At 60.3% G+C, this 16,130-nt stretch overlaps 14 non-coding genes across 14 annotated transcripts; all 14 read right to left on the minus strand.

Moving 5' to 3' along the window:
* Positions 1 to 467: 467 nt before the first annotated feature.
* LOC148807680 (U2 spliceosomal RNA) lies at positions 468 to 658 on the minus strand. The gene has a single exon (XR_016088641.1). It is a non-coding gene; the product is annotated as a U2 spliceosomal RNA (small nuclear RNA).
* A 789-nt stretch (positions 659 to 1,447) lies between these two features.
* Positions 1,448 to 1,638, minus strand: LOC148807681 (U2 spliceosomal RNA). Its single transcript, XR_016088642.1, has one exon. It is a non-coding gene; the product is annotated as a U2 spliceosomal RNA (small nuclear RNA).
* A 783-nt stretch (positions 1,639 to 2,421) lies between these two features.
* On the minus strand, positions 2,422 to 2,612 carry LOC148807682 (U2 spliceosomal RNA). The gene has a single exon (XR_016088643.1). It is a non-coding gene; the product is annotated as a U2 spliceosomal RNA (small nuclear RNA).
* A 785-nt stretch (positions 2,613 to 3,397) lies between these two features.
* On the minus strand, positions 3,398 to 3,583 carry LOC148807683 (U2 spliceosomal RNA). The gene has a single exon (XR_016088817.1). It is a non-coding gene; the product is annotated as a U2 spliceosomal RNA (small nuclear RNA).
* A 3,057-nt stretch (positions 3,584 to 6,640) lies between these two features.
* Positions 6,641 to 6,831, minus strand: LOC148807684 (U2 spliceosomal RNA). Its single transcript, XR_016088644.1, has one exon. It is a non-coding gene; the product is annotated as a U2 spliceosomal RNA (small nuclear RNA).
* Positions 6,832 to 7,616: 785 nt separating this feature from the next.
* Positions 7,617 to 7,807, minus strand: LOC148807685 (U2 spliceosomal RNA). The gene has a single exon (XR_016088645.1). It is a non-coding gene; the product is annotated as a U2 spliceosomal RNA (small nuclear RNA).
* Positions 7,808 to 8,590: 783 nt separating this feature from the next.
* Positions 8,591 to 8,781, minus strand: LOC148807686 (U2 spliceosomal RNA). The gene has a single exon (XR_016088646.1). It is a non-coding gene; the product is annotated as a U2 spliceosomal RNA (small nuclear RNA).
* Positions 8,782 to 9,567: 786 nt separating this feature from the next.
* Positions 9,568 to 9,758, minus strand: LOC148807687 (U2 spliceosomal RNA). Its single transcript, XR_016088647.1, has one exon. It is a non-coding gene; the product is annotated as a U2 spliceosomal RNA (small nuclear RNA).
* Positions 9,759 to 10,543: 785 nt separating this feature from the next.
* Positions 10,544 to 10,734, minus strand: LOC148807688 (U2 spliceosomal RNA). The gene has a single exon (XR_016088648.1). It is a non-coding gene; the product is annotated as a U2 spliceosomal RNA (small nuclear RNA).
* Positions 10,735 to 11,519: 785 nt separating this feature from the next.
* LOC148807689 (U2 spliceosomal RNA) lies at positions 11,520 to 11,710 on the minus strand. The gene has a single exon (XR_016088649.1). It is a non-coding gene; the product is annotated as a U2 spliceosomal RNA (small nuclear RNA).
* Positions 11,711 to 12,493: 783 nt separating this feature from the next.
* Positions 12,494 to 12,684, minus strand: LOC148807690 (U2 spliceosomal RNA). Its single transcript, XR_016088651.1, has one exon. It is a non-coding gene; the product is annotated as a U2 spliceosomal RNA (small nuclear RNA).
* Positions 12,685 to 13,469: 785 nt separating this feature from the next.
* On the minus strand, positions 13,470 to 13,660 carry LOC148807691 (U2 spliceosomal RNA). Its single transcript, XR_016088652.1, has one exon. It is a non-coding gene; the product is annotated as a U2 spliceosomal RNA (small nuclear RNA).
* A 785-nt stretch (positions 13,661 to 14,445) lies between these two features.
* LOC148807692 (U2 spliceosomal RNA) lies at positions 14,446 to 14,636 on the minus strand. The gene has a single exon (XR_016088653.1). It is a non-coding gene; the product is annotated as a U2 spliceosomal RNA (small nuclear RNA).
* Positions 14,637 to 15,418: 782 nt separating this feature from the next.
* On the minus strand, positions 15,419 to 15,609 carry LOC148807693 (U2 spliceosomal RNA). Its single transcript, XR_016088654.1, has one exon. It is a non-coding gene; the product is annotated as a U2 spliceosomal RNA (small nuclear RNA).
* Positions 15,610 to 16,130: the final 521 nt, after the last annotated feature.

A 16,130-nucleotide genomic window follows, 5' to 3' on the forward strand; every position in this document is an offset into this window, starting at 1 on the left:
GGGCAGAGGCAAGGGGCAGCGCTCTCTCGGGAGGGACGGGGACACACACACACCTGCCTGCCTGCCGAAAAAAAGAAAGAAAAGGTGTATATACTAAGTTTTTTGGAGGGAAAACGGCCGGCTGTCGAAAGGGGCCCGCCTGCAAGGACGGGGACACACACACACACACACACACACACACACACACACACACACACACACACACAAGCCACGCCTGCCTCCCTGGAAAAAGGAGGAAAAAACTAAGTTTTTTGGAGGGAAAACGCACGGGAGCCGAAAAGGGGGCCGGCCTGCTTGCCGAGAGAGTCGAGGCGCGGGAAAGTGCACGGAGGGAGCACGGGAACGGGGAGGGGGAGAGAGAGAGACACAGAGACACACAGATGGACGAGAGACGAGACCGGAGAGGAAGGAGCTCCGGTCCACCTCGCTTGCTTGCTAGCTACGTCTGTCTTTTCACCGCTGAGAGAAGGTAGTGCACCGTTCCCGGAGGCGCTGCAATACCGGGCCGATGCGTGGAGAGGACGGAGCAAGCTCCTGATCCAGCTCCCTGTTCCAAAAATCCGTTTAATATGTGGTCCCCCGATGGGGGACGTATCAGATATTAAACTGATAAGAACAGATACTACACTTGATCTTAGCCAAAAGGCCGAGAAGCGATGCCCGACGCCGGCCTTGGGCGGGCGCGCGGGCGTCCGGCTGGCGCGCAGCGGCGCAGGCCGACGCCTCTGGAGCCCGGTCCGCACGCGGCTGCCGGCCGCCCGGACTCCGCTCTCCCCCTCTCTTGCCTGCCTGCTTGCTCGCCTGCCTGCCCGCCAGTCCCGGGCGGGGGCCCTGCTCTTTGATCTCCTGTCAACGGCCCGACAACGACCGCAGCCGCGGGGGGCGCCAGCCGGCCGGCCTCCTTAGCTTAGGCCCCTCCCACCAGCAGCAGCCGTGCCGAGTGAGCTGCAAGCGAAAGCGGACCGTCGGCACCTGCGGGCAGAGGCAAGGGGCAGCGCTCTCTCGGGAGGGACGGGGACACACACACACCTGCCTGCCTGCCGAAAAAAAGAAAGAAAAGGTGTATATACTAAGTTTTTTGGAGGGAAAACGGCCGGCTGTCGAAAGGGGCCCGCCTGCAAGGACGGGGACACACACACACACACACACACACACACACACACACACACACACACACACACACACAAGCCACGCCTGCCTCCCTGGAAAAAGGAGGAAAAAACTAAGTTTTTTGGAGGGAAAACGCACGGGAGCCGAAAAGGGGGCCGGCCTGCTTGCCGAGAGAGTCGAGGCGCGGGAAAGTGCACGGAGGGAGCACGGGAACGGGGAGGGGGAGAGAGAGAGACACAGAGACACACAGATGGACGAGAGACGAGACCGGAGAGGAAGGAGCTCCGGTCCACCTCGCTTGCTTGCTAGCTACGTCTGTCTTTTCACCGCTGAGAGAAGGTAGTGCACCGTTCCCGGAGGCGCTGCAATACCGGGCCGATGCGTGGAGAGGACGGAGCAAGCTCCTGATCCAGCTCCCTGTTCCAAAAATCCGTTTAATATGTGGTCCCCCGATGGGGGACGTATCAGATATTAAACTGATAAGAACAGATACTACACTTGATCTTAGCCAAAAGGCCGAGAAGCGATGCCCGACGCCGGCCTTGGGCGGGCGCGCGGGCGTCCGGCTGGCGCGCAGCGGCGCAGGCCGACGCCTCTGGAGCCCGGTCCGCACGCGGCTGCCGGCCGCCCGGACTCCGCTCTCCCCCTCTCTTGCCTGCCTGCTTGCTCGCCTGCCTGCCCGCCAGTCCCGGGCGGGGGCCCTGCTCTTTGATCTCCTGTCAACGGCCCGACAACGACCGCAGCCGCGGGGGGCGCCAGCCGGCCGGCCTCCTTAGCTTAGGCCCCTCCCACCAGCAGCAGCCGTGCCGAGTGAGCTGCAAGCGAAAGCGGACCGTCGGCACCTGCGGGCAGAGGCAAGGGGCAGCGCTCTCTCGGGAGGGACGGGGACACACACACACCTGCCTGCCTGCCGAAAAAAAGAAAGAAAAGGTGTATATACTAAGTTTTTTGGAGGGAAAACGGCCGGCTGTCGAAAGGGGCCCGCCTGCAAGGACGGGGACACACACACACACACACACACACACACACACACACACACACACACACACAAGCCACGCCTGCCTCCCTGGAAAAAGGAGGAAAAAACTAAGTTTTTTGGAGGGAAAACGCACGGGAGCCGAAAAGGGGGCCGGCCTGCTTGCCGAGAGAGTCGAGGCGCGGGAAAGTGCACGGAGGGAGCACGGGAACGGGGAGGGGGAGAGAGAGAGACACAGAGACACACAGATGGACGAGAGACGAGACCGGAGAGGAAGGAGCTCCGGTCCACCTCGCTTGCTTGCTAGCTACGTCTGTCTTTTCACCGCTGAGAGAAGGTAGTGCACCGTTCCCGGAGGCGCTGCAATACCGGGCCGATGCGTGGAGAGGACGGAGCAAGCTCCTGATCCAGCTCCCTGTTCCAAAAATCCGTTTAATATGTGGTCCCCCGATGGGGGACGTATCAGATATTAAACTGATAAGAACAGATACTACACTTGATCTTAGCCAAAAGGCCGAGAAGCGATGCCCGACGCCGGCCTTGGGCGGGCGCGCGGGCGTCCGGCTGGCGCGCAGCGGCGCAGGCCGACGCCTCTGGAGCCCGGTCCGCACGCGGCTGCCGGCCGCCCGGACTCCGCTCTCCCCCTCTCTTGCCTGCCTGCTTGCTCGCCTGCCTGCCCGCCAGTCCCGGGCGGGGGCCCTGCTCTTTGATCTCCTGTCAACGGCCCGACAACGACCGCAGCCGCGGGGGGCGCCAGCCGGCCGGCCTCCTTAGCTTAGGCCCCTCCCACCAGCAGCAGCCGTGCCGAGTGAGCTGCAAGCGAAAGCGGACCGTCGGCACCTGCGGGCAGAGGCAAGGGGCAGCGCTCTCTCGGGAGGGACGGGGACACACACACACCTGCCTGCCTGCCGAAAAAAAGAAAGAAAAGGTGTATATACTAAGTTTTTTGGAGGGAAAACGGCCGGCTGTCGAAAGGGGCCCGCCTGCAAGGACGGGGACACACACACACACACACACACACACACACACACACACACACACACACACACAAGCCACGCCTGCCTCCCTGGAAAAAGGAGGAAAAAACTAAGTTTTTTGGAGGGAAAACGCACGGGAGCCGAAAAGGGGGCCGGCCTGCTTGCCGAGAGAGTCGAGGCGCGGGAAAGTGCACGGAGGGAGCACGGGAACGGGGAGGGGGAGAGAGAGAGACACAGAGACACACAGATGGACGAGAGACGAGACCGGAGAGGAAGGAGCTCCGGTCCACCTCGCTTGCTTGCTAGCTACGTCTGTCTTTTCACCGCTGAGAGAAGGTAGTGCACCGTTCCCGGAGGCGCTGCAATACCGGGCCGATGCGTGGAGAGGACGGAGCAAGCTCCTGATCCAGCTCCCTGTTCCAAAAATCCGTTTAATATGTGGTCCCCCGATGGGGGACGTATCAGATATTAAACTGATAAGAACAGATTTTTTTTTTTTTTTTTTTTATTGAAAAACAGTTCATTAAATTTCATAATTTCACATTACATTGATTTCGACCATAATTATAAACACAAAGTACCGTTTTCTAATAAAACATAAAAAACAAATCACAAACAAACGAAATACACATTTTCCCATTGACAAACAAGGTCATATCAACCCATAATTCACAAACTCAAATTACACCGCCTTGACATCCAACCCTATAACACAGCACGCCTGCTTAGGCTAATACAAAATCAATATATCTGTTAAACACAACATTCCAAAACCAAAATTCCATAATCCTCTAACAGAAACCTTCAGTAAACTAACAAGAAGTCCCATTCCTATCAACAAAAATCCCCCCGCAAATCAATCGCTAACGAACCCATTCAAATCCCACCATATCCCCAAAAACCTCCACACATCTCCATAATCCCACCCATTATGCAAATTAACCCATGGATCCCTTTCCCCAAACCAACAACACAAGCCATTTTCACAACCCCACTATACACATTCAGCATCCCGTCTCAATTAACAAAAGACAAATTCCCCCACCAACCAACCCCAAAATTAACCTCCCATTTACATTGTCTATCCCGTATACAAACCGTTCCCACAATCAAATCGCATAACATCCAATACCATATCTTTGTTTTAGTAACACAAATTCAAATCAATTTAATAACAGAACCAAACACAGTAAACCAATATCACAAGTCCACATTATTAAAGTCCACCCATTCCTAAATAACCCACCAAGTAACCCCAAACCCACCACAACACACTCAATTCCCCTAATCCCGCCCCTTATGCAAATTATAACCCTGACATCTGAGGTCTACAACTTAAAACTACATCAGCCCTTCCCTTTCTTTTTCCCTTTTTTCCTGACTGTCTGTCCCGCCCTTACCTCGCCCTTCCCGCTCCCTTCCTCCTTTAAATCTACAGTCAAACCCGATACACTTTCACTAACATCGCCATCCACCCAACAAAACTTAAGTTTACCTGAACCCTTTCCAACACCTGACACATCTTTCCCCACACCCCCTACACCATTCGTCCTACTTTCAACCCCACTCTCATCAGCCGAACCTACACTAACATTCATACCTAACCCCTGTTCTATCTCCGTGTACCCCTCCCTCTCTAAATCCAATTTACATTCTTTCACAAATTCCGAGTACTGCCTCTCATCCTCACTATCTAAAAACCCTTCCGTATACACTACCACATCTTCAGGACTGTAAATTCCTCTCTGCACATCACTCTCTTCATTCCCAGCACCCCCCACATTCCTACCCACACAGTTAACACTCGTCTTCACAGTTCCCGTACAAACCCGATAGCTGTGTCCAGGCTCATCACACCGATAACACTTTTTCTCTTGGACACAGTCCCTGGCCACATGACCTGTCTTTCCACACCGTTTGCAGAGCACAGATGCACACTGCACAGCAAAATGTCCTCGTTCTCCACATAGCATACAGGCGAGGGGCTGCCCAGCGTACACCAGGTAGCCCCTATGAGTCCCGATCTCGAAAAATGCCGGGGGGTGTATCACCCCCTCCTCAGCCGTCTTCCCCAATCGCAGTCTCATCAGGTACGTCCGCTTCCCGTTCCACACACCATCAGGGTCCAAGTGCCTTTTCCCTGCTCCTTGCAAGTCCACAAAACACTGTAAAAAAGACACAATGTCCTCTTCCGGAACAAACGAGTCAAAGACATGTACCATCATCACCATAAGTTCCCCGGCAAACATTGGCTCAACACGGAAAAACTTAACTGGATCCTCATCCTTCCTCTCCTGAACTTTCCGCCATACATCGAAGCACAAGGCCTCTGATGCAAAAGTCAGTTCAAAAATCCCCCGGGCACAATAATCCTGGAGACAAAATACGTCTGCCAACTGAACACCCAGACACTGAACCAAAACCAATTTCTTGAACTTATCTCTGTCCCAAACTGCAGGTCCATCTCGGCTCCTCAACGAAAAACAGAGAGAGTTCTTCCTCCGCTCCTTCTTCGCCCAGGGATGCCCAGCCATCGCTCCAGCAACGCTCCTCAGCTCTCCTTCCGAATCCCCCAGATAAGCCAGCCACCGTCGTCCAACACCGACCACCGTCTCAGCAATCTCCTCAGCAATCCCCTCGTCTGCACCGCTCCGGTCTTCCAGGTTCCACCATCAGCACTCCGTTCCTTCCGGTCCTCCCGTCGCCTTCCCGACCCCCTGGACTAAGATCTTTGAGAACTGCGGTCAAGCCACTTGAACTCTGATCTTAGCCAAAAGGCCGAGAAGCGATGCCCGACGCCGGCCTTGGGCGGGCGCGCGGGCGTCCGGCTGGCGCGCAGCGGCGCAGGCCGACGCCTCTGGAGCCCGGTCCGCACGCGGCTGCCGGCCGCCCGGACTCCGCTCTCCCCCTCTCTTGCCTGCCTGCTTGCTCGCCTGCCTGCCCGCCAGTCCCGGGCGGGGGCCCTGCTCTTTGATCTCCTGTCAACGGCCCGACAACGACCGCAGCCGCGGGGGGCGCCAGCCGGCCGGCCTCCTTAGCTTAGGCCCCTCCCACCAGCAGCAGCCGTGCCGAGTGAGCTGCAAGCGAAAGCGGACCGTCGGCACCTGCGGGCAGAGGCAAGGGGCAGCGCTCTCTCGGGAGGGACGGGGACACACACACACCTGCCTGCCTGCCGAAAAAAAGAAAGAAAAGGTGTATATACTAAGTTTTTTGGAGGGAAAACGGCCGGCTGTCGAAAGGGGCCCGCCTGCAAGGACGGGGACACACACACACACACACACACACACACACACACACACACACACACACACACACAAGCCACGCCTGCCTCCCTGGAAAAAGGAGGAAAAAACTAAGTTTTTTGGAGGGAAAACGCACGGGAGCCGAAAAGGGGGCCGGCCTGCTTGCCGAGAGAGTCGAGGCGCGGGAAAGTGCACGGAGGGAGCACGGGAACGGGGAGGGGGAGAGAGAGAGACACAGAGACACACAGATGGACGAGAGACGAGACCGGAGAGGAAGGAGCTCCGGTCCACCTCGCTTGCTTGCTAGCTACGTCTGTCTTTTCACCGCTGAGAGAAGGTAGTGCACCGTTCCCGGAGGCGCTGCAATACCGGGCCGATGCGTGGAGAGGACGGAGCAAGCTCCTGATCCAGCTCCCTGTTCCAAAAATCCGTTTAATATGTGGTCCCCCGATGGGGGACGTATCAGATATTAAACTGATAAGAACAGATACTACACTTGATCTTAGCCAAAAGGCCGAGAAGCGATGCCCGACGCCGGCCTTGGGCGGGCGCGCGGGCGTCCGGCTGGCGCGCAGCGGCGCAGGCCGACGCCTCTGGAGCCCGGTCCGCACGCGGCTGCCGGCCGCCCGGACTCCGCTCTCCCCCTCTCTTGCCTGCCTGCTTGCTCGCCTGCCTGCCCGCCAGTCCCGGGCGGGGGCCCTGCTCTTTGATCTCCTGTCAACGGCCCGACAACGACCGCAGCCGCGGGGGGCGCCAGCCGGCCGGCCTCCTTAGCTTAGGCCCCTCCCACCAGCAGCAGCCGTGCCGAGTGAGCTGCAAGCGAAAGCGGACCGTCGGCACCTGCGGGCAGAGGCAAGGGGCAGCGCTCTCTCGGGAGGGACGGGGACACACACACACCTGCCTGCCTGCCGAAAAAAAGAAAGAAAAGGTGTATATACTAAGTTTTTTGGAGGGAAAACGGCCGGCTGTCGAAAGGGGCCCGCCTGCAAGGACGGGGACACACACACACACACACACACACACACACACACACACACACACACACACACAAGCCACGCCTGCCTCCCTGGAAAAAGGAGGAAAAAACTAAGTTTTTTGGAGGGAAAACGCACGGGAGCCGAAAAGGGGGCCGGCCTGCTTGCCGAGAGAGTCGAGGCGCGGGAAAGTGCACGGAGGGAGCACGGGAACGGGGAGGGGGAGAGAGAGAGACACAGAGACACACAGATGGACGAGAGACGAGACCGGAGAGGAAGGAGCTCCGGTCCACCTCGCTTGCTTGCTAGCTACGTCTGTCTTTTCACCGCTGAGAGAAGGTAGTGCACCGTTCCCGGAGGCGCTGCAATACCGGGCCGATGCGTGGAGAGGACGGAGCAAGCTCCTGATCCAGCTCCCTGTTCCAAAAATCCGTTTAATATGTGGTCCCCCGATGGGGGACGTATCAGATATTAAACTGATAAGAACAGATACTACACTTGATCTTAGCCAAAAGGCCGAGAAGCGATGCCCGACGCCGGCCTTGGGCGGGCGCGCGGGCGTCCGGCTGGCGCGCAGCGGCGCAGGCCGACGCCTCTGGAGCCCGGTCCGCACGCGGCTGCCGGCCGCCCGGACTCCGCTCTCCCCCTCTCTTGCCTGCCTGCTTGCTCGCCTGCCTGCCCGCCAGTCCCGGGCGGGGGCCCTGCTCTTTGATCTCCTGTCAACGGCCCGACAACGACCGCAGCCGCGGGGGGCGCCAGCCGGCCGGCCTCCTTAGCTTAGGCCCCTCCCACCAGCAGCAGCCGTGCCGAGTGAGCTGCAAGCGAAAGCGGACCGTCGGCACCTGCGGGCAGAGGCAAGGGGCAGCGCTCTCTCGGGAGGGACGGGGACACACACACACCTGCCTGCCTGCCGAAAAAAAGAAAGAAAAGGTGTATATACTAAGTTTTTTGGAGGGAAAACGGCCGGCTGTCGAAAGGGGCCCGCCTGCAAGGACGGGGACACACACACACACACACACACACACACACACACACACACACACACACACAAGCCACGCCTGCCTCCCTGGAAAAAGGAGGAAAAAACTAAGTTTTTTGGAGGGAAAACGCACGGGAGCCGAAAAGGGGGCCGGCCTGCTTGCCGAGAGAGTCGAGGCGCGGGAAAGTGCACGGAGGGAGCACGGGAACGGGGAGGGGGAGAGAGAGAGACACAGAGACACACAGATGGACGAGAGACGAGACCGGAGAGGAAGGAGCTCCGGTCCACCTCGCTTGCTTGCTAGCTACGTCTGTCTTTTCACCGCTGAGAGAAGGTAGTGCACCGTTCCCGGAGGCGCTGCAATACCGGGCCGATGCGTGGAGAGGACGGAGCAAGCTCCTGATCCAGCTCCCTGTTCCAAAAATCCGTTTAATATGTGGTCCCCCGATGGGGGACGTATCAGATATTAAACTGATAAGAACAGATACTACACTTGATCTTAGCCAAAAGGCCGAGAAGCGATGCCCGACGCCGGCCTTGGGCGGGCGCGCGGGCGTCCGGCTGGCGCGCAGCGGCGCAGGCCGACGCCTCTGGAGCCCGGTCCGCACGCGGCTGCCGGCCGCCCGGACTCCGCTCTCCCCCTCTCTTGCCTGCCTGCTTGCTCGCCTGCCTGCCCGCCAGTCCCGGGCGGGGGCCCTGCTCTTTGATCTCCTGTCAACGGCCCGACAACGACCGCAGCCGCGGGGGGCGCCAGCCGGCCGGCCTCCTTAGCTTAGGCCCCTCCCACCAGCAGCAGCCGTGCCGAGTGAGCTGCAAGCGAAAGCGGACCGTCGGCACCTGCGGGCAGAGGCAAGGGGCAGCGCTCTCTCGGGAGGGACGGGGACACACACACACCTGCCTGCCTGCCGAAAAAAAGAAAGAAAAGGTGTATATACTAAGTTTTTTGGAGGGAAAACGGCCGGCTGTCGAAAGGGGCCCGCCTGCAAGGACGGGGACACACACACACACACACACACACACACACACACACACACACACACACACACAAGCCACGCCTGCCTCCCTGGAAAAAGGAGGAAAAAACTAAGTTTTTTGGAGGGAAAACGCACGGGAGCCGAAAAGGGGGCCGGCCTGCTTGCCGAGAGAGTCGAGGCGCGGGAAAGTGCACGGAGGGAGCACGGGGAACGGGGAGGGGGAGAGAGAGAGACACAGAGACACACAGATGGACGAGAGACGAGACCGGAGAGGAAGGAGCTCCGGTCCACCTCGCTTGCTTGCTAGCTACGTCTGTCTTTTCACCGCTGAGAGAAGGTAGTGCACCGTTCCCGGAGGCGCTGCAATACCGGGCCGATGCGTGGAGAGGACGGAGCAAGCTCCTGATCCAGCTCCCTGTTCCAAAAATCCGTTTAATATGTGGTCCCCCGATGGGGGACGTATCAGATATTAAACTGATAAGAACAGATACTACACTTGATCTTAGCCAAAAGGCCGAGAAGCGATGCCCGACGCCGGCCTTGGGCGGGCGCGCGGGCGTCCGGCTGGCGCGCAGCGGCGCAGGCCGACGCCTCTGGAGCCCGGTCCGCACGCGGCTGCCGGCCGCCCGGACTCCGCTCTCCCCCTCTCTTGCCTGCCTGCTTGCTCGCCTGCCTGCCCGCCAGTCCCGGGCGGGGGCCCTGCTCTTTGATCTCCTGTCAACGGCCCGACAACGACCGCAGCCGCGGGGGGCGCCAGCCGGCCGGCCTCCTTAGCTTAGGCCCCTCTCACCAGCAGCAGCCGTGCCGAGTGAGCTGCAAGCGAAAGCGGACCGTCGGCACCTGCGGGCAGAGGCAAGGGGCAGCGCTCTCTCGGGAGGGACGGGGACACACACACACCTGCCTGCCTGCCGAAAAAAAGAAAGAAAAGGTGTATATACTAAGTTTTTTGGAGGGAAAACGGCCGGCTGTCGAAAGGGGCCCGCCTGCAAGGACGGGGACACACACACACACACACACACACACACACACACACACACACACACACACACAAGCCACGCCTGCCTCCCTGGAAAAAGGAGGAAAAAACTAAGTTTTTTGGAGGGAAAACGCACGGGAGCCGAAAAGGGGGCCGGCCTGCTTGCCGAGAGAGTCGAGGCGCGGGAAAGTGCACGGAGGGAGCACGGGAACGGGGAGGGGGAGAGAGAGAGACACAGAGACACACAGATGGACGAGAGACGAGACCGGAGAGGAAGGAGCTCCGGTCCACCTCGCTTGCTTGCTAGCTACGTCTGTCTTTTCACCGCTGAGAGAAGGTAGTGCACCGTTCCCGGAGGCGCTGCAATACCGGGCCGATGCGTGGAGAGGACGGAGCAAGCTCCTGATCCAGCTCCCTGTTCCAAAAATCCGTTTAATATGTGGTCCCCCGATGGGGGACGTATCAGATATTAAACTGATAAGAACAGATACTACACTTGATCTTAGCCAAAAGGCCGAGAAGCGATGCCCGACGCCGGCCTTGGGCGGGCGCGCGGGCGTCCGGCTGGCGCGCAGCGGCGCAGGCCGACGCCTCTGGAGCCCGGTCCGCACGCGGCTGCCGGCCGCCCGGACTCCGCTCTCCCCCTCTCTTGCCTGCCTGCTTGCTCGCCTGCCTGCCCGCCAGTCCCGGGCGGGGGCCCTGCTCTTTGATCTCCTGTCAACGGCCCGACAACGACCGCAGCCGCGGGGGGCGCCAGCCGGCCGGCCTCCTTAGCTTAGGCCCCTCCCACCAGCAGCAGCCGTGCCGAGTGAGCTGCAAGCGAAAGCGGACCGTCGGCACCTGCGGGCAGAGGCAAGGGGCAGCGCTCTCTCGGGAGGGACGGGGACACACACACACCTGCCTGCCTGCCGAAAAAAAGAAAGAAAAGGTGTATATACTAAGTTTTTTGGAGGGAAAACGGCCGGCTGTCGAAAGGGGCCCGCCTGCAAGGACGGGGACACACACACACACACACACACACACACACACACACACACACACACACACACAAGCCACGCCTGCCTCCCTGGAAAAAGGAGGAAAAAACTAAGTTTTTTGGAGGGAAAACGCACGGGAGCCGAAAAGGGGGCCGGCCTGCTTGCCGAGAGAGTCGAGGCGCGGGAAAGTGCACGGAGGGAGCACGGGAACGGGGAGGGGGAGAGAGAGAGACACAGAGACACACAGATGGACGAGAGACGAGACCGGAGAGGAAGGAGCTCCGGTCCACCTCGCTTGCTTGCTAGCTACGTCTGTCTTTTCACCGCTGAGAGAAGGTAGTGCACCGTTCCCGGAGGCGCTGCAATACCGGGCCGATGCGTGGAGAGGACGGAGCAAGCTCCTGATCCAGCTCCCTGTTCCAAAAATCCGTTTAATATGTGGTCCCCCGATGGGGGACGTATCAGATATTAAACTGATAAGAACAGATACTACACTTGATCTTAGCCAAAAGGCCGAGAAGCGATGCCCGACGCCGGCCTTGGGCGGGCGCGCGGGCGTCCGGCTGGCGCGCAGCGGCGCAGGCCGACGCCTCTGGAGCCCGGTCCGCACGCGGCTGCCGGCCGCCCGGACTCCGCTCTCCCCCTCTCTTGCCTGCCTGCTTGCTCGCCTGCCTGCCCGCCAGTCCCGGGCGGGGGCCCTGCTCTTTGATCTCCTGTCAACGGCCCGACAACGACCGCAGCCGCGGGGGGCGCCAGCCGGCCGGCCTCCTTAGCTTAGGCCCCTCCCACCAGCAGCAGCCGTGCCGAGTGAGCTGCAAGCGAAAGCGGACCGTCGGCACCTGCGGGCAGAGGCAAGGGGCAGCGCTCTCTCGGGAGGGACGGGGACACACACACACCTGCCTGCCTGCCGAAAAAAAGAAAGAAAAGGTGTATATACTAAGTTTTTTGGAGGGAAAACGGCCGGCTGTCGAAAGGGGCCCGCCTGCAAGGACGGGGACACACACACACACACACACACACACACACACACACACACACACACACACACAAGCCACGCCTGCCTCCCTGGAAAAAGGAGGAAAAAACTAAGTTTTGGAGGGAAAACGCACGGGAGCCGAAAAGGGGGCCGGCCTGCTTGCCGAGAGAGTCGAGGCGCGGGAAAGTGCACGGAGGGAGCACGGGAACGGGGAGGGGGAGAGAGAGAGACACAGAGACACACAGATGGACGAGAGACGAGACCGGAGAGGAAGGAGCTCCGGTCCACCTCGCTTGCTTGCTAGCTACGTCTGTCTTTTCACCGCTGAGAGAAGGTAGTGCACCGTTCCCGGAGGCGCTGCAATACCGGGCCGATGCGTGGAGAGGACGGAGCAAGCTCCTGATCCAGCTCCCTGTTCCAAAAATCCGTTTAATATGTGGTCCCCCGATGGGGGACGTATCAGATATTAAACTGATAAGAACAGATACTACACTTGATCTTAGCCAAAAGGCCGAGAAGCGATGCCCGACGCCGGCCTTGGGCGGGCGCGCGGGCGTCCGGCTGGCGCGCAGCGGCGCAGGCCGACGCCTCTGGAGCCCGGTCCGCACGCGGCTGCCGGCCGCCCGGACTCCGCTCTCCCCCTCTCTTGCCTGCCTGCTTGCTCGCCTGCCTGCCCGCCAGTCCCGGGCGGGGGCCCTGCTCTTTGATCTCCTGTCAACGGCCCGACAACGACCGCAGCCGCGGGGGGCGCCAGCCGGCCGGCCTCCTTAGCTTAGGCCCCTCCCACCAGCAGCAGCCGTGCCGAGTGAGCTGCAAGCGAAAGCGGACCGTCGGCACCTGCGGGCAGAGGCAAGGGGCAGCGCTCTCTCGGGAGGGACGGGGACACACACACACCTGCCTGCCTGCCGAAAAAAAGAAAGAAAAGGTGTATATACTAAGTTTTTTGGAGGGAAAACGGCCGGCTGTCGAAAGGGGCCCGCCTGCAAGGACGGGGACACACACACACACACACACACACACACACACACACACACACACACACACACAAGCCACGCCTGCCTCCCTGGAAAAAGGAGGAAAAAACTAAGTTTTTTGGAGGGAAAACGCACGGGAGCCGAAAAGGGGGCCGGCCTGCTTGCCGAGAGAGTCGAGGCGCGGGAAAGTGCACGGAGGGAGCACGGGAACGGGGAGGGGGAGAGAGAGAGACACAGAGACACACAGATGGACGAGAGACGAGACCGGAGAGGAAGGAGCTCCGGTCCACCTCGCTTGCTTGCTAGCTACGTCTGTCTTTTCACCGCTGAGAGAAGGTAGTGCACCGTTCCCGGAGGCGCTGCAATACCGGGCCGATGCGTGGAGAGGACGGAGCAAGCTCCTGATCCAGCTCCCTGTTCCAAAAATCCGTTTAATATGTGGTCCCCCGATGGGGGACGTATCAGATATTAAACTGATAAGAACAGATACTACACTTGATCTTAGCCAAAAGGCCGAGAAGCGATGCCCGACGCCGGCCTTGGGCGGGCGCGCGGGCGTCCGGCTGGCGCGCAGCGGCGCAGGCCGACGCCTCTGGAGCCCGGTCCGCACGCGGCTGCCGGCCGCCCGGACTCCGCTCTCCCCCTCTCTTGCCTGCCTGCTTGCTCGCCTGCCTGCCCGCCAGTCCCGGGCGGGGGCCCTGCTCTTTGATCTCCTGTCAACGGCCCGACAACGACCGCAGCCGCGGGGGGCGCCAGCCGGCCGGCCTCCTTAGCTTAGGCCCCTCCCACCAGCAGCAGCCGTGCCGAGTGAGCTGCAAGCGAAAGCGGACCGTCGGCACCTGCGGGCAGAGGCAAGGGGCAGCGCTCTCTCGGGAGGGACGGGGACACACACACACCTGCCTGCCTGCCGAAAAAAAGAAAGAAAAGGTGTATATACTAAGTTTTTTGGAGGGAAAACGGCCGGCTGTCGAAAGGGGCCCGCCTGCAAGGACGGGGACACACACACACACACACACACACACACACACACACACACACACACACACACAAGCCACGCCTGCCTCCCTGGAAAAAGGAGGAAAAAACTAAGTTTTTTGGAGGGAAAACGCACGGGAGCCGAAAAGGGGGCCGGCCTGCTTGCCGAGAGAGTCGAGGCGCGGGAAAGTGCACGGAGGGAGCACGGGAACGGGGAGGGGGAGAGAGAGAGACACAGAGACACACAGATGGACGAGAGACGAGACCGGAGAGGAAGGAGCTCCGGTCCACCTCGCTTGCTTGCTAGCTACGTCTGTCTTTTCACCGCTGAGAGAAGGTAGTGCACCGTTCCCGGAGGCGCTGCAATACCGGGCCGATGCGTGGAGAGGACGGAGCAAGCTCCTGATCCAGCTCCCTGTTCCAAAAATCCGTTTAATATGTGGTCCCCCGATGGGGGACGTATCAGATATTAAACTGATAAGAACAGATACTACACTTGATCTTAGCCAAAAGGCCGAGAAGCGATGCCCGACGCCGGCCTTGGGCGGGCGCGCGGGCGTCCGGCTGGCGCGCAGCGGCGCAGGCCGACGCCTCTGGAGCCCGGTCCGCACGCGGCTGCCGGCCGCCCGGACTCCGCTCTCCCCCTCTTTGCCTGCCTGCTTGCTCGCCTGCCTGCCCGCCAGTCCCGGGCGGGGGCCCTGCTCTTTGATCTCCTGTCAACGGCCCGACAACGACCGCAGCCGCGGGGGGCGCCAGCCGGCCGGCCTCCTTAGCTTAGGCCCCTCTCACCAGCAGCAGCCGTGCCGAGTGAGCTGCAAGCGAAAGCGGACCGTCGGCACCTGCGGGCAGAGGCAAGGGGCAGCGCTCTCTCGGGAGGGACGGGGACACACACACACCTGCCTGCCTGCCGAAAAAAAGAAAGAAAAGGTGTATATACTAAGTTTTTTGGAGGGAAAACGGCCGGCTGTCGAAAGGGGCCCGCCTGCAAGGACGGGGACACACACACACACACACACACACACACACACACACACACACACACACACAAGCCACGCCTGCCTCCCTGGAAAAAGGAGGAAAAAACTAAGTTTTTTGGAGGGAAAACGCACGGGAGCCGAAAAGGGGGCCGGCCTGCTTGCCGAGAGAGTCGAGGCGCGGGAAAGTGCACGGAGGGAGCACGGGAACGGGGAGGGGGAGAGAGAGAGACACAGAGACACACAGATGGACGAGAGACGAGACCGGAGAGGAAGGAGCTCCGGTCCACCTCGCTTGCTTGCTAGCTACGTCTGTCTTTTCACCGCTGAGAGAAGGTAGTGCACCGTTCCCGGAGGCGCTGCAATACCGGGCCGATGCGTGGAGAGGACGGAGCAAGCTCCTGATCCAGCTCCCTGTTCCAAAAATCCGTTTAATATGTGGTCCCCCGATGGGGGACGTATCAGATATTAAACTGATAAGAACAGATACTACACTTGATCTTAGCCAAAAGGCCGAGAAGCGATGCCCGACGCCGGCCTTGGGCGGGCGCGCGGGCGTCCGGCTGGCGCGCAGCGGCGCAGGCCGACGCCTCTGGAGCCCGGTCCGCACGCGGCTGCCGGCCGCCCGGACTCCGCTCTCCCCCTCTCTTGCCTGCCTGCTTGCTCGCCTGCCTGCCCGCCAGTCCCGGGCGGGGGCCCTGCTCTTTGATCTCCTGTCAACGGCCCGACAACGACCGCAGCCGCGGGGGGCGCCAGCCGGCCGGCCTCCTTAGCTTAGGCCCCTCCCACCAGCAGCAGCCGTGCCGAGTGAGCTGCAAGCGAAAGCGGACCGTCGGCACCTGCGGGCAGAGGCAAGGGGCAGCGCTCTCTCGGGAGGGACGGGGACACACACACACCTGCCTGCCTGCCGAAAAAAAGAAAGAAAAGGTGTATATACTAAGTTTTTTGGAGGGAAAACGGCCGGCTGTCGAAAGGGGCCCGCCTGCAAGGACGGGGACACACACACACACACACACACACACACACACACACACACACACACACAC

This window comes from Atractosteus spatula, unplaced genomic scaffold (genome assembly GCF_055471065.1).
Source record: "Atractosteus spatula isolate fAtrSpa1 unplaced genomic scaffold, fAtrSpa1.hap1 Scaffold_27, whole genome shotgun sequence".
NCBI lineage: Eukaryota > Metazoa > Chordata > Actinopteri > Semionotiformes > Lepisosteidae > Atractosteus > Atractosteus spatula.